This window comes from Canis lupus, chromosome 4 (assembly GCF_048164855.1).
Source record: "Canis lupus baileyi chromosome 4, mCanLup2.hap1, whole genome shotgun sequence".
Taxonomy (NCBI): domain Eukaryota; kingdom Metazoa; phylum Chordata; class Mammalia; order Carnivora; family Canidae; genus Canis; species Canis lupus.
The window spans coordinates 45490426-45505413 of record NC_132841.1 but is presented as its reverse complement, the minus strand read 5'-3'; the positions used below and the strand labels follow the sequence as shown (position 1 = coordinate 45505413).

General features: G+C 36.0%; 1 protein-coding gene across 1 annotated transcript in view; it reads left to right on the top strand.

Moving 5' to 3' along the window:
* The window catches only part of TENM2 (teneurin transmembrane protein 2), a 1505907-nt gene that overhangs the window by 176335 nt on the left and 1314584 nt on the right, over positions 1 to 14988 (top strand). The window lies entirely within an intron of this gene.

Here is a 14988-nt window from a genome sequence, read left to right as displayed (position 1 = left end):
TCTGTGTCTTGCAAACTTAAACATAGACAACAAGGTTATCATTTCATAGCTGTTGAAATACTGCCATTCATCTTCTGTGATGTAATTTTACATAGTCAGTCTGAACCGTAGCTGTGCATAACTATTTCATTGATATTCTGTCAAATGTCACAAGCTTTCAAGTTCAGTACCTACACATTTATTGCGTTGAAGCTGGAGATTACCTGAAAATGGTCTTGTCAGGTACTTTGTCCCATTAGGTATAAAGAATATATAGAAGGCAAGGGTGGAGGGGAGCTGCTGTTTTTAAGTGTATGTTAAAAAGAGTTTTCTAAAGACTAGCAGTGTTCCAAAATAATGACTGCAACTTAGGTCTTTTGTCTTTTGGTAGCTCGGTGTCTTGCATTTTTTGAGAAATGAATAAATGAATGAAAATACTTTTCATCAGTCAGTCAAACATGGCTTAGCAATGACCTCACAGCCCTCATTGGCCTTACAGCTAACCACTAGGTCAGGAAATACAAAAGGAATACACAAACAGAATGAAGGAGGAGGAGGAAAAGGAGAGGAAGAGGAGAGGAAGAAGAAGTAGAAGAAATTGTTGTATTTATATCTGACAGTGTATCATAATCTTTAGGAGCACAGATTTTGGGGTCAGACAGATCAGAGTTTTGAGTCCTGAATATGCCATTTTCTTGTTATATGGCCTGATTAACAACCTTGTATTGAATTCTTATTTTGTGCCAGAAGCTGTTTTAGAGATATACCCACATAAGCTTATTTAATCCTTACAGCAAGTCTATGTGATGTGTTTTAGTATTACTATTGTTATCATCCTTATTTTATAAATGAGGAAATAAGGCACAGAGAGTATAAAAGTTGCTCAGCTAGTAAGTAGCAATGGTGGAACTGAATCTGTTCCTCACTCTTAGGAGGATTTAACCACTGACTCTTGCTATAATGCTACTTCTTAAACAATTGGACTTTTCTACTTGACAAACACAGGAAAGAGATTTGTTATACCTACTCATATAGGCTTGATGTGAGAATTACATGCGATAAATCACAAGGAACAAAGTGTCCCCACAGCTCCAGGGACTATGGATTCATTCTGACCAACAATTCACATTTCCTGTGTTTTTGCCTTCACTGCTAACTCAGAGTCTCTCAACCTTCTACAAAGTCACCCCTCCTCCATTGGTATTTATGGAATTCTTCAGTTATGCTTCATAAGACTTCATGAATCTTCCCATTCAGGTATACCTACACCCTCTTTCTCCCTCTTTGCTCTACCACTTCCTGATAATCAATGACCTGTCTTCATGGAAATCCTTGAGGAAAACCCTAAGTGAGTACAGCCGATGGCATCATCAAGAGCATGCCATCAATTTTGCCACATACATTGTCTCTAGACCTGCTCCTGCAGCCACCACTCCCATAGGAAATATGGGTCTCTTCAAGCACAGTCAGCATCTCTACCATAGTGTGGCCTAACAACACGATGCTTCAGGTTTAGGGCAGCTTGACAGCATTATCAGAAAGTCTTATGAAAATTGCCCCTTGGGTTTTTTTTCACTAACCCATTTTCTAACCCATTCAAGCCACATTGTTGGTGCTTAAAACCAATTTTAAGGATCTGGGCAAGATGATGGCACTCTTCCTTTCCCTTCAGTGGTTTCCTAGGTTCTCCAGAGTATGTACATATGTACAGACTTTTCACTTAGCATTCAGGCAAAGAACCAAGAACCCCTAGGCAAATCAACACATGCAAATAGATTCTACAGATTCTTGAAGTGCCAAACAGTTATCAGTAGACTTACTCAGATAAATCTAAATTATTTTACATTCAGCCAGACCAGATATACACAAATACTTGTATAAACATATTAAACATTCATTTTATTTATTACCATTAACCTAGGAAATAAATACTTTAAAGTTAGCTCTCCAACCATATATAAAGCCATTCATTCAGCAGTTTTCTTATTTAAAACATAACCTACAAAGTTTACAGAAGGAATAGAGAAGAAACATAAACCACAATCTATGCAATCCAGAAATCTCTTTGAATAAAGGAGATGAACTTACTAGAAACACTAAAGTAGTTAAGTAAATAAATGTGCAAGTGTTAATATTCATTCATAAATCCAGTCACTGAATATGTATTGAGTGTGCCATGTACCAACACTGTATTAAGAATAAAAAGTACTGTAAGGGATAAAACAGATGTACTCTCAGTCCTTATGGAGCTTACACTATAGTGAAATAAATGAAAAAAATATATAACAAGATAAAGATTATGAAGACTAGTATGCAGGAAACGAGTATAGACTAGAAGAGTAGGATTTCAGAGAAGGAGGTGGTGTTACTTTTCTAGAGCTGCCATAACAAAATACCCCAGACTTGATGGTTTAAGCAACAGAAATTTATTTCCTACGGTTCTGGAGGATAGAAATCCAAGATCAAGGAATTCTTAGGATCGATCCTTCTGAAGCCTCTCTCCTTAAATTGTAGATGGGTGTCCTCTTCTAGTGTCTTCACATTGTCTTCTTATTTGTGTGTTTGTGTCTTGTCCCAATTTCCTCTTCTTATAAGGCCACCAGTCATATTGGCTTAGGGCTCATCCTAATAACCTCATTCTAATTCAGTTCTCTTTAAGTATAGCCAAAATCTATGTCAAAAATAGTCACATCCTGAAGTACTAGAGAATTAGTATTTCAGCAGATGAATTTGGGGGAAATACAATTCAGTCTATAATAGACATCTTCAGTATTATATCTTACAGGACTCCCTAGACTGGTCCAAGACTAGTTGGACCAGCATCATCTGGGAAAAAAAAAAAAAATTAAATAAAATAAAGCAATCTGGACCCTCCTCCTAAAGAGATTGGAGCACAAAAAAGTGATACTATTAAGCTTTAGGGATGTTTTTGATGTGGATTTAGGTCTGGGAACTCCCAGTAGAACAGTCAAGAATAGCTGGAAAGACATGTACATGGTCAGTCTTGAGTTAAATGCAAGAGTGGCATACATCTAGATAGCAGTAGTTCTTAAACTTTTTGATCTTACAGCCTCCTGGAAGATGGCTGAGAGCTTATATGTATCTGACTTTTATCTCTCAATATTTGCCTTATTAGAGTTTAAAATTAGGACATTTAAAGAATAATTAACATACAAAAATGATAAACTATTATGTGTTGACATAAATAATGATTTTTATCGCTATGTTTTCTACAAGAAAAAATTAGCAAAAGGATGTCATTGTTTGACATTTTTCCACAATATGCGACTCAATACAGGATACCTGGTTCTTATATCACCCTCTGCATTCAGTCAGTTGTGATATCATTCTTCATGCAGCCTCTAGCAAATTTGACTATACATTTATGAATGAGAGTAAAAAAGGATAATAATGTCTTCATAGCATTATTAAAATAGTTTTGATATCACAGACCCCTGAATGAGTCTTGGGTATTTCCAGGAGCTCTTGGAGCATGCCTTGCAAATCACTGATGTAGATTAGAAATGAGTATTTTGTGCTTTTGTTAGATGAACTATGTGAGAAAACACTTCCTAACAGAATGGCTGTGACCTATTTAAGGATAACATGGTTATCTTGGCTAGAATATAGTGGAGAGCTTGTTTCCTTTGGACCAGATTGTTCTCCTTGTGCCAGATTGTTGCTCTTGAACATGATTCTCCACTCATAAATGGAATTCTCCCTGTTTTGGAGGGATACATGTTTGTCTTCCCATATAGCTGCTGTTTTTATTTTTATTTATTTATTTATTTTTAAATCCCAGTTGGTTTTTGTTGTTTTCTTTCTAATTATTAATTTTGGCAGGCAACATAGGCTAATGATTAAGAACAGGGACTGGCAAACTCTTTCTATAAAGGGCCAGATCTTCAACACTTTAGGCTTTGCAGTCAATATGGTCTCTGTGGTAACTACTCAATGCTGCTATGGTAGCATGAAAACAGCCACAGAAAAATCTAAACAAAGGAGTATGGCTTTGTTCCAATAAAACTTTAGTTATGGACTGAAATTTGAATTTCATATAATTTTAAGTGTCATGAAATTATATATATATTTTCCCATTTAAAATGTAAAAACTGTTCTTAACACTGGCTATACAAAGTAGGCAATGGGCCAGCTATTATGGTTTGCCTCACAGTTAGGAGTGATCACTTTCAACACAACCCCTCTAAAGCTGCTCTTTCCCCCTCTGCAAAATGGTGATCATGATAACTTCATGAGGTGTCTTTGGTTTAATATGCACAAAGGATTAATCAGAGTGCCTGAACCACTGCTAGTTTTTGTTTTTATCAACTGGTGTAACAACATTCTAAGTTCTTGATTTTGAGCTGAATCTTATCATGAGCTTACTTTTTGAACTTGTAATGAAAAATTATACAGTTTGTTACAGGAGAAAGACCTAAACTAGTTGTGTGTAAGTTTGGGCAAGGCGTTTTTCTTTCTGGATCTCATTTTCTTCACCTTTAAGATAAAATTGGTGGGAGGCCCGTCTACTCTAACATTCTAAAGACTCTGAACCCAGAAATGCTAATTGGCTTGCTTGTGTCCTTATTTTCCCATCAAAAATGAGAGTAAAAAAACAATATGGCTATTCCTCTGGGAAATATATGAATTTTTTAATATCCCCCAAAGAAAGAAAGTTCAACACTTGAGGTCATTTTAATTAACTGACAAATACAAATCCCCATGAGACCGTGGATACTTGTTGACTTCTCTTCCGTTTTTAGTTGTTTACTCATGCTGGTTACAAATTTCAGTTGTCTAAATTGACTTTCACGTTTCTCTGAATAGAGCATATATATTTTATTTTATTTATTTTATTTTATTTATTTTCTCTCAGCATAAAATAAGCCAGTCTGAGTTGAAAAATAATTCTGGAACAAAAAATTTCTGGTTGTGTTATTTAAGCATCTTTAGTAGGAGCAGAGATCCAATCAGGCCAATTAACTTAAATGGGAATTTATTGCATGAGTGTACTTGGAAGGATCCTGTAACTCAAAAGCTTAGACTTCCTAAGAATTAAGCTCATCACATCTTGATTTTGGCATAGTGTCTGATGAATTTTTCTCTCACAACCCACCAGTACCTATATATTATTTAGATCAAATCTTCAAAAGAGTCATTTGTGCTGGTTTAGACACTGTTAAGTAAAGACCTTTACACAAGGCCACACCATGGGGCACCAATTCAATACTTATTTGGTACCTACAATATGTAAGCTTCTCCATTAGGCACTGGAAATGTAACATTGGGCAAAACAATAATACCCTGCTCTATGAAGAGGGGAGAAAGGAAAAAAAGAAAAAGTGGTAAGTACCAGAGAGAAAATGGTTTGGGGACTTTTTTAAGTAGGTTGGTCAGTCAGTGCAAGTCTCTAGGAGAAGAAAAATCTGAACCAAGACTGCAGGATATGAGAGAGCCCACCATGCAAAGATGATGATGTGTTGATGATAATAAACATGATAGAAGAAAACACATATGATGCTGCCCTTTGTAGGTATTGCTGTAATTGCATTATATATATATCTACTCACTTAATCCTTAAAGTCACCTTAAAGGTAGGCAGTATTATTTGTTTTATAAGACAAGAATCTGAAACACTAGAGATTATTTAATTTGCACAAGGTCATTGTTTGTAAATGTCAAAAGCAGAATTTGAACCCAAATCTCAGCCTTTAATCAAAACACTACAATGTTCTTGAGAAAACAGCTTTCCAATCAGAAAGAACAAGTAAATGTAAGATCTGTTTTTTTGAGACAGTCTTGCTGGGACACAGGTAATACCCTGATTATTGCTTCCTTGAGCTAGAGATTATTGGTGAAGGAGTTTCATTAAGAAGAGGAAGCTGGTTGGACTATCATCATAGCCAGCATGTCAGCCTGTGTCAACCGACTCAATCAATAAACTTCTCATAAGTTAAAAAAAAAAAAAAGATAAAGATTAGGGGCTGATATACCAGCACATTGAAAATGATGTATTAGTGCAAACTATTAGTTTCAATTATCTTCAGAAAAACTGATTTGACCATTTTTTTCAAACAAATTCGACCATTTGAATTCAGACTTAGATATGATGATGCTTTCTGTTAGCTTATTTTAGTATGTTGTTATTTTAACGATATTGTTATTTGTTGTACTATACTTGTTTCTAGAATTTTGGTATTCTTTTCCTGCCTTTAGTTTGTATTATAGATAACGAAACTATAGAGGTTCTATTAGCCAAACCACCACAAGAACCAAAAATGTCCTAGAATCTGTTTGTTGGAGATGTTTACATCATTGCATTGTCAGAACAATTACATGGCATACTTTTGAAATGTCTTAAGTATTATTGGAAGGCATAGCAGGAAATCCATTTTTCTGTGGCCATGGATGTACACTGGTTTAATAAGAATACTAAACATATATTAAATAAAAGAGATATACAATAAAAGAGAGGACAATTAATTAAATAATTATTTTGAAAATAGCAGTTAATGATGAAAATAATAATAAATAAAATGAAATAATTTTAATTTCTGAATTTTTCCCCATGCGAGTTCTTCCACTGAAAAATCAGTACTGTTTTTATATACAGGATTGAATTTTAATTTATTGGCAGAGAAATGTCACCTTCTTAACTCAGATTAGGTCATTATATGACATGAACTAGCAGAGAAAATTTAAATAACTTGTTACTTTCCTGTATGTCACCTTTCTAATGTATATATCTACACACCATACGTTGATCTCAGTATTTATGGAGCAAAACAAGGTATGAGACATTCTACCAGGAATATGTGTCATTGAAACTTCAGAATATGCTGTAATGTAGCACACATAGGGCTCATACATAAACAACTAACTATAATGCAATGATGATAATGGCATAGATGGTTCTAACATTTATGGTGCACTTATGGTGTGCTAGATATCATGTGAAATTTATTATATATGTACTCTCTAATCCTCAGAATATGGTTTCAAGGTAATTATTAATTCTGAAGAAGTTGAAGCTCTGAGAGGGTAAGTAGCTTGCCCACAGAGCTAATAGGCAGCAAAATCAGGATTTGAACATGTTTGTCAGACTCTGCAGAAAATGCCTATTCTGTTATGATGACTTTTCCCTATGTGTTCTACAGGATGTTATTAAAAATGGTGAATGAAATATTTAGAAGGTCAAATCAATTTGGGAACATTGGGTTAAACTATTTTAAACAGGTTTATTAACTGAAGGGCTTTTCAGAGCCTTTAATATGCTAATATGTAAAGTAGAGCTCTAAGAAGATAACATAGTATAAATATTGGCCATGAATATTTAATTGCTGGACCCCAAATCGATCCCAAATACACATACAGAGTATGGTATGAGTATCGATCCTTGAATACACTTTTGACAGGCCTATTCTACCCTCTATTTTAATGTTTTAAAAGGAGAAGAGACATAAGAAACATTAAAGAGATGATGTATAATGAATAAATGACCCTACAGACAAAAGTAAATTCTAAACTTCCAACTCCACACTGAGGAAATACAGAATTTTAAGAGGGAAAATGAGAGTGTGAAACTATGAAGAAAGACTAAGAATAGACATGAAGAAAGCACCATAATAACAGAAGAACAAAGATGTGGAGACATCTTAGCTAGGAGATGAATTTGAGCTCCTCCTCAGCTGGAGGAGTCAAAGAATAGAGAGAAAAACAAAAAAGTCGATAGCATTGGGGAATGAATATACATTGAAAACTTGTGGAAGAGGCAAGGATGACTCTGAAAGGAAAAATGTCATTAAATCTATTGATTAGAGAAACTTCAGTAAACTTTCAGATAATGTGTTGTTGTTGTCGTTTTTAAGTTGTGAGGGCTGAAACCTTATGTAGGATTAAGAAAAAAGAAGAATTTTTCCCCCCTTACATTGGCAGATAGCTTAGTAAGCAACAGCAGTGTTAAGAGCAACTTTATGAAAAAAAAAAAAAGAAAAGAAAGAAAGAAAGAAAGAAAGAAAGAAAGAAAGAAAGAAAGAAAGAAAAAGGAAAAGGAAGATCTGAGTTGTTTTGAAGGCAGAAATCAAGGACATCATCAAGTAGTGAAGGCAGACGTGAAGAATAATTAAGACCAACATTCCAGATGAGATTCCAAGGCTTGAGAATTAAAGGTGTGAGTTGGCCTTAATGGATTTTAAAGGTGTGAGTTGGCCTTATTGGATTTGAAGCCAGTGGAACTTTTCTGAGGTCACAAATAAAAGTGGATATCAGAAAAAAAAAAAAAAATTGAGAAACCATGAAGAAGTAAGAAGAAACATTGAGTGGAATTCCTTCATCCAACTTATCTGGTGGATAAAAATGAAATAACTTATGCAAGGAGAAAATACAAGTGTCAGATTGCCAATTTGAGGTCAGTGAAAAGATTTTTAAAAACTCTATTGGAAATATTACTTGAAACTAAAAAATCAGTTTTGTCAAACTTTATAAAATTGCTTATAATTTGACTATTGTGTGTATATGTGTATACATTTTATTTTGACATATAAAAATTTCATGGGCTTTAATGTATTGACATAAATGGCTCACAGATGTGGCCCAACTGAGGCCAAATAGCACAAATTTGAACTCCACACGTATTCTCTGTAATTCTTTGAGGACAAAACAGTGAACAAGATCAGAAAAAAGAAACCAGAGAACAAGCCTGACAGAAGGACAAATCAAAATATTTAGGATTAAATAGTGTGCTAATAAGAATCTTCAAACAATTGATCGATTAGTAAGGAGGTATTTGAAGCCAGAGATGGGCTAGCTTGAGGGATCAGGACACATATAAAGAAAGGGGTTTGAAGGAAAGAAGTAAAATTTAGAAATTAATTTCAAAATGAAATATACTTTAAAAATAATAAACATAGTTGTGGTTTCCTGAGCCAAGGATACCACTGTCCAGGGGCCTAAAACATCAGTGAATGTTCAGGCAAGGTTGTTCTTCCCTAACCCTGGAGGTTAGGTATCCAAACCTGGAATGGGAAGAGGCAAAAAGCAATAGTGGGGAAAAAGAGAAAGAAAAGAAAGAGAGAGGGATCCCTGGGTGGCGCAGCGGTTTGGCGCCTGCCTTTGGCCCAGGGCACGATCCTGGAGACCCGGGATCGAATCCCACATCGGGCTCCCGGTGCATGGAGCCTGCTTCTCCCTCTGCCTGTGTCTCTGCCTCTCTCTCTCTCTGTGACTATCATGAATAAATAAATAAAATCTTTAAAAAAAAAAAAAAAAAAAGAAAGAGAGAGAGCAGATTAAGAAAAATAAGAGTTAAAAAAAGAGTTTATTTATAAATAAATAAGTTTATTACTTGTCAAATACTACTATTGTAGATATTTATATATATATTATTATATATTAATATTATATATATGTATATATATATATATATAAAGGAATTTTTAGGGAGAAGGGAGATATTTTACCTCATTTTCCCAGAAGAAACATGACAAGGGGAGGGCATACAGGTAGCATATACTTTCATGCGATCCATGTTAGCTACCCCCACTCCACCTTCTGCTACACTGTAGCTAAGGTTCTGAGCCCAAATTCAGACCTTGGTATTGGTTCTTGGAAAAGAAAGGAATTGGAATAGATTTATGTTATGAATTTTGAGAGACTGTGAGGCCAATGTGTTAGAAGAGTAGATTTTTGGTTCAAAAGGAGAGGTTGGTAATGAGAAAGGTGCATTCTAACTACTCTTTGTCTCATGAATCAAAAGAAAGGAGAGAAGGAGAGTCTAGCTAGGATTGTTCCAAAGAAAATTATATTAGATTTTAGTTTCACTTAAAATAAAATAAAAGGGGGTTATATTTTTTAAAAGCTTTTTTTTTTTTAGATTTTATTTTTATTTATTCATAAGAGACAGAGGCAGAGGGAGAAGCAGGCTCCCTGCGGGGAGCCCCATGCAGAACCATCCCAGGACTCCGGGATCATGACCTAAAGCCAAAGGCAGACGCTCAACCACGGAGCCACCCAGGCATCCCTTTTTAAAGGCTTATAATGTAGTGAAATATGCTCAAGGGGAAATTGGAAAAGGTTAGTATTAGTTTTCTATGGTACTGTAACAAGTTACCACAAACATAGTGGCTTAAGGTGAATTTTATTGTTTTAACAGTTCTATAGGCTAGAAGTCCAAGTATCAGTCTCACTTGGATAAAATCAGGTGTTGACAAAGCTGCTTTCCTTTCTGGAGTCTCTAGGGGGGTGAATCCATCACCTTTCCTTTTCTATATTCCAGAGTCTGTCTACATCTCTTGGTTTGTGGTCTCCTTCTTCCATCTTTAGAGTCGGCAATGTTGCATTTCTCTTACTTTCTTTTACTGTAACATCTCTCTCTGACTCTTCTGCTTTCCTCTTCTACTTTTTTTTTTTTTTTTTTTTAAGATTTTATTTATTTATTCATAGACACAGAGAGAGAGAGAGAGGCAGAGACACAGGCAGAGGGAGAAGCAGGCTCCATGCAGGGAGCCCGACATGGGACTCGATCCCGGGTCTCCAGGATTACACCCCAGGCTGCAGGCGGTGCCAAACCGCTGCGCCACCGAGGCTGCCCTCCTCTTTTACTTTTAAGGACTTTTGTGATCACATTGGCCCCACCTGGGTAATCTAAATAATCTCCTTATCTGAAGGTCAGCTGACTAAGACCCTTAATTCGGTCTACAATCTTAGATTCGTTTTGCCAGGTAACCTGACATATTCAGTTTCTAGGGACATATTTGAGGATTACGGCATTGGGACCTTTGGAGTCAGACACTATTCTGCCTGCCACAGACCAGGAAGAAAGACATGCTTATATCCTATTTCACTTCCTACGGGAAGTTTTCCGTGATTCCACCGTGCAGATACTCTGCTCCTTCCTGAGAATAAAATGATAACAGGCATAAGTGGTTAGAACGTGTTTGGCAGTTGGGAAACTGTGCTGGGTATTTTTCATTTTCTTCCTCAGACAAAGAAATAGTCCATGGAGACAGAATTTAGGCCCAGGTCTGTCTGACCTCAAACCCATGCACATAGGCATTATAAGCTCTAACAAGGTGTGATCTTAAGAAGAGATCATATACTGATGTGCTATTATTATATTTCATAATGAAAGATGGGAAAAGTACCAGGATTTGTGGAGAGACTGATTAAATTCATTTTGCATCAGATATTTATAGAATACCTACACTGTACCAGGCCTTCTTGTAGGTACTGGGAGAAATGGCAGTAAATAAGACACATTTCAAGCTTTTAGGGAACTTATGTTCTATTTGGGTTTTGTTTTTGTTTTGGGGGGTAGCAGGGGAGGATTTGGGGTATTCAATAATGCAAGTATAAACATAATATGTTTTGGGTGTTAAGAGACAGTGTGGTAGATAGAATAATGTCTCTCTCTTAAAAAAAAAAAAAAAAAAGTCCATATCCTAATCCTCAGAACCTGTGACTATGTTCCCTTACATAGCAAAAGGAACTTTGCAGATGTTTTTAGGTTAAGGATTTTGAGAGAGGGAGATTATTCTGGGCTTTCTGGGTTGGTCCAATGTTATCACATAGTCCTTAAAAATGGAAGATGGGGGCAGAAGAGAAAGTCATAGTGATGTGATGTGACAAGGACTCAGCCCACTGTTCCTGTCTTTGAAGATGGAGGAAGAAAACTATCAGCCAAGGGATGTGGGCAGCCTTGAGGAGCTATAAAAGACAAGGAAATTCATTCCCCCTTGGAATCTCCAGAAAGCAATACAGCCTCACTAATACCATCATTTTAGCCCATGGAGATCTATGTCAGACTTTTGACCTCCAGAACTCTGTAAGATAACAAATCTTGTTTTAAACTACCACATCTGACATAATTTGTTACAGCAGTGATAGACGATTAATACAGGCAATGAGAGATATACAACAATTAAACTGACAGTCATCTTCCCTGAGATACTCTGCGTGCCCAAGAACACTTTTTTTCTCCTGAAATGATTAGTAACATTTTTGTCTTAAGTAACAAACCAAACTGCGCTAGGTAGAACAGAGAGAGTTCATTATAAGAATATAGTGATATTTCACAGCACCCAAGGAAATCAGCGTTGTCAGTCCCTTAATATAGGTCTTGAACCATAAGCAGGAAGACCGTCTAGACCTTTCCCTTCATATTTCCTTTCTCTTCCTCTCTAAATGTCTCTCCAAACAAGCTCCCTTATTCTCTTGAGTCTGCCGGATTAAATATAGTTGTTGGCAGGTCAAAGTTACATGCTACGAATCTGGTCACTCAAAGGCCGACTCTCAATGGGAAACTTCTCTCTATCTTCTTCTTCACTCTCTTCACTTTTAGAAAGGAAATTCTCTGTGTTCCAGCTTGGGTTAGGTACCTTGCTCTGTACCCATATGTAGGGGAATGGGAAGAACAGGGAAGGGGAGACGGCTATAAACTGAACATACACCCAGTATGTTTATTCTGTGATGCTTATTCTATAACGGTAGAGATAATTTTAGGAAAATATATCATTCTGTTTAGCCAATCTCATTTAGTTTCTGTTCATAACAAAAAATTTATGTGAGGCAATGTAAAAGATACAAAGGCAAGCAACAAACATTTATCTTGCATCTATTTTTATGCCAGGAACTCTGCTCAGTATTTGGGCCACAAAGACACAGAATGCTTAAGAATGGAGGAGAGAGAACAATTGAAATTATTATATGATGTGTGCTGAATGGAAGATATGTGCAACGTGCTGCCAGGGCACACCCAGGGAAATATCACATCTTGCTCAGTTGGCCAAAATGGGATAGGACTTGGGCATATTCCTAGAGAAAGTAATTGGAACTTCCAGGTGAACAAGGGAGGAAAACATCTCTAAGGAAAAAGAAGAGCATCTACAAATCCTAGAGTCATAAAAATAACCAATGAGGTCTGGGGCCAGTGAGTAGTTCAGAGCAACAGGGTTTACAAGGAGAGAGGATTCCAGTTATCCAAGGCTCACAGTCTAATAGAAGAGTTAGGATAGGTAATAAACAACTGTCACAAGCCTGAATTCATCAGCATGATAATGAAGTGACAAAACACACAGAGTTTGGGAGGTAAGCATGGGGATAAGAGGTCAAGTTAAAATCCAGTTGGGAAGACTAGATGTTTTCCTGGGATAAGCTAGCTTTTAAGCGGTTTCATAAGTAGTCTGTGGTTAATAATAATGAGCAAAATAGAACCTGAAATTAATTAAAATACTCCTCTTTGGTTCAAAGCCCACAAACATTATGCAAAGCAACTTAACTTACTACTATGTGCATCACTAAAGCATAGACATGGCATTTGCTTCCCAAGGTGACATGGTTCCTGCAAAACTAAAACTCTGTAATGATTTCTATGATCTTTTCTCCTTCTTCAACTATTGTCTGGTCTTTTTAGAAGAGAAAGCTGTCCTATGTACTATACCAGGAAAAAATATGAGAAAAGCATCTTGAATATCGAGCGGCAATGGGAAATCCCAGAAGAAAAGAATTTCCATCACAAAGTATTCCCTTGTCATGGAATCTTTGAAGTAGGCCACTGGACTGCACATACTACATTCCTCTTGCTTTGTTTCTTTTTTTTTAAATTAATCATTTGAACATGTTGGGGCTTCAGATGTTTACTGGGTGATTATAAACACACTGAAGTACTGAAGGAAAGCTCCCGGGACACCATATTCACCCTCATTCAGTTTTTTAGATTTTATTTTGACACATCATCAATTGGAATTTTTAATTCAGACTATTCTCAAATGCTACAGCAATTTTACATAGTATATTATCAAAGTTCCAAGTCTTTTGATAAGGGTAATTAAACATGCCAAGTTTGTTGCTATAGCCCTGAGTCTGCAGTCACTCATCCAATGTTGTGTTACTATACTATGTTTACTGCTTTCTATATATTATTTTTAGGTTTTTGAGAAATTTATTCACTTTTAATTCCTTGGAAGCTTAGCTCTAAACCTATAGAGAAAGGACCCAGTCACTTACGACCTATGTAGGTGAAATTCCCAAAGACATACCATGCTTCTGAGGCATTCTTTAAAAAGTTGTTTTTCTTCTAAAGAAAAGACTCCATCTTTTAGGACTCAGGTATTGATTATATCACTCCTTTTGACATAATTCTTTTCTCTTTATGCAGACAAAAACACCATTGATTTTTATAAACTAGTGGCATTTTTTTTCCCCCATCACTAGAAGTTTTGTTTGGAAAAAGGAGAATGGAAGCCAGTTCAGAGTAATCTATCTTTCTACATAAGTATTTCTGTGGCACTTATCACAGCAGTCCCTGGGCACTCAAAAGCACCATTAGACTAAAACACATACACTGGAGGGGGAAACACACACACACACACACACACACACACACGAAGCTAAGAAAACAGAAAGTTTAAAACATCAGGAAAAATAGGAAAAAATTGTTCTTTGTTCATGGGCAACCAATGGGGCTTGAATTCTCAGGAGCAATTAAAAAAAATATATCCTTCCTCCACGTCCGTTTATTTGTTTAAAAGCTTATAAAGGATTATTCTACGCCTTTGATTTATATACAAAATACCACTGAGACTTGCTGTGATAAATCAAGGATGGAATATGACACTTATTCTAGCACTCTGGATACGAGACAAAAAAGAAAGATATATATCTTAGGTACCAGTTAACCTCAAGGATGTTTCAAATTCTCCAGTAGGACAATCCTTTTTTTACCCAGGTACTCAAATGGACTCCATGCTAGTCCAGTGGAAGATGCAGAGATTATGGTATCCGAGATACACTTAGGAAATGAACTGTTGGATGGTGAAACTTGCCAAGCTAACTACTTTAAAGAGAAAGGGACAGATGTCATAAATTACATTCCAAACTGTCTTTGTAACTTAAGTATCTTTTATCTCTTTCTATAAGATCAGTAAAATTATAGTATTATATACCAGATGTCAATTAGGAGGGCAGAATAGTTTGCAATGTCAAAGGCTATGTATTCTACTCTTTTTAATATGT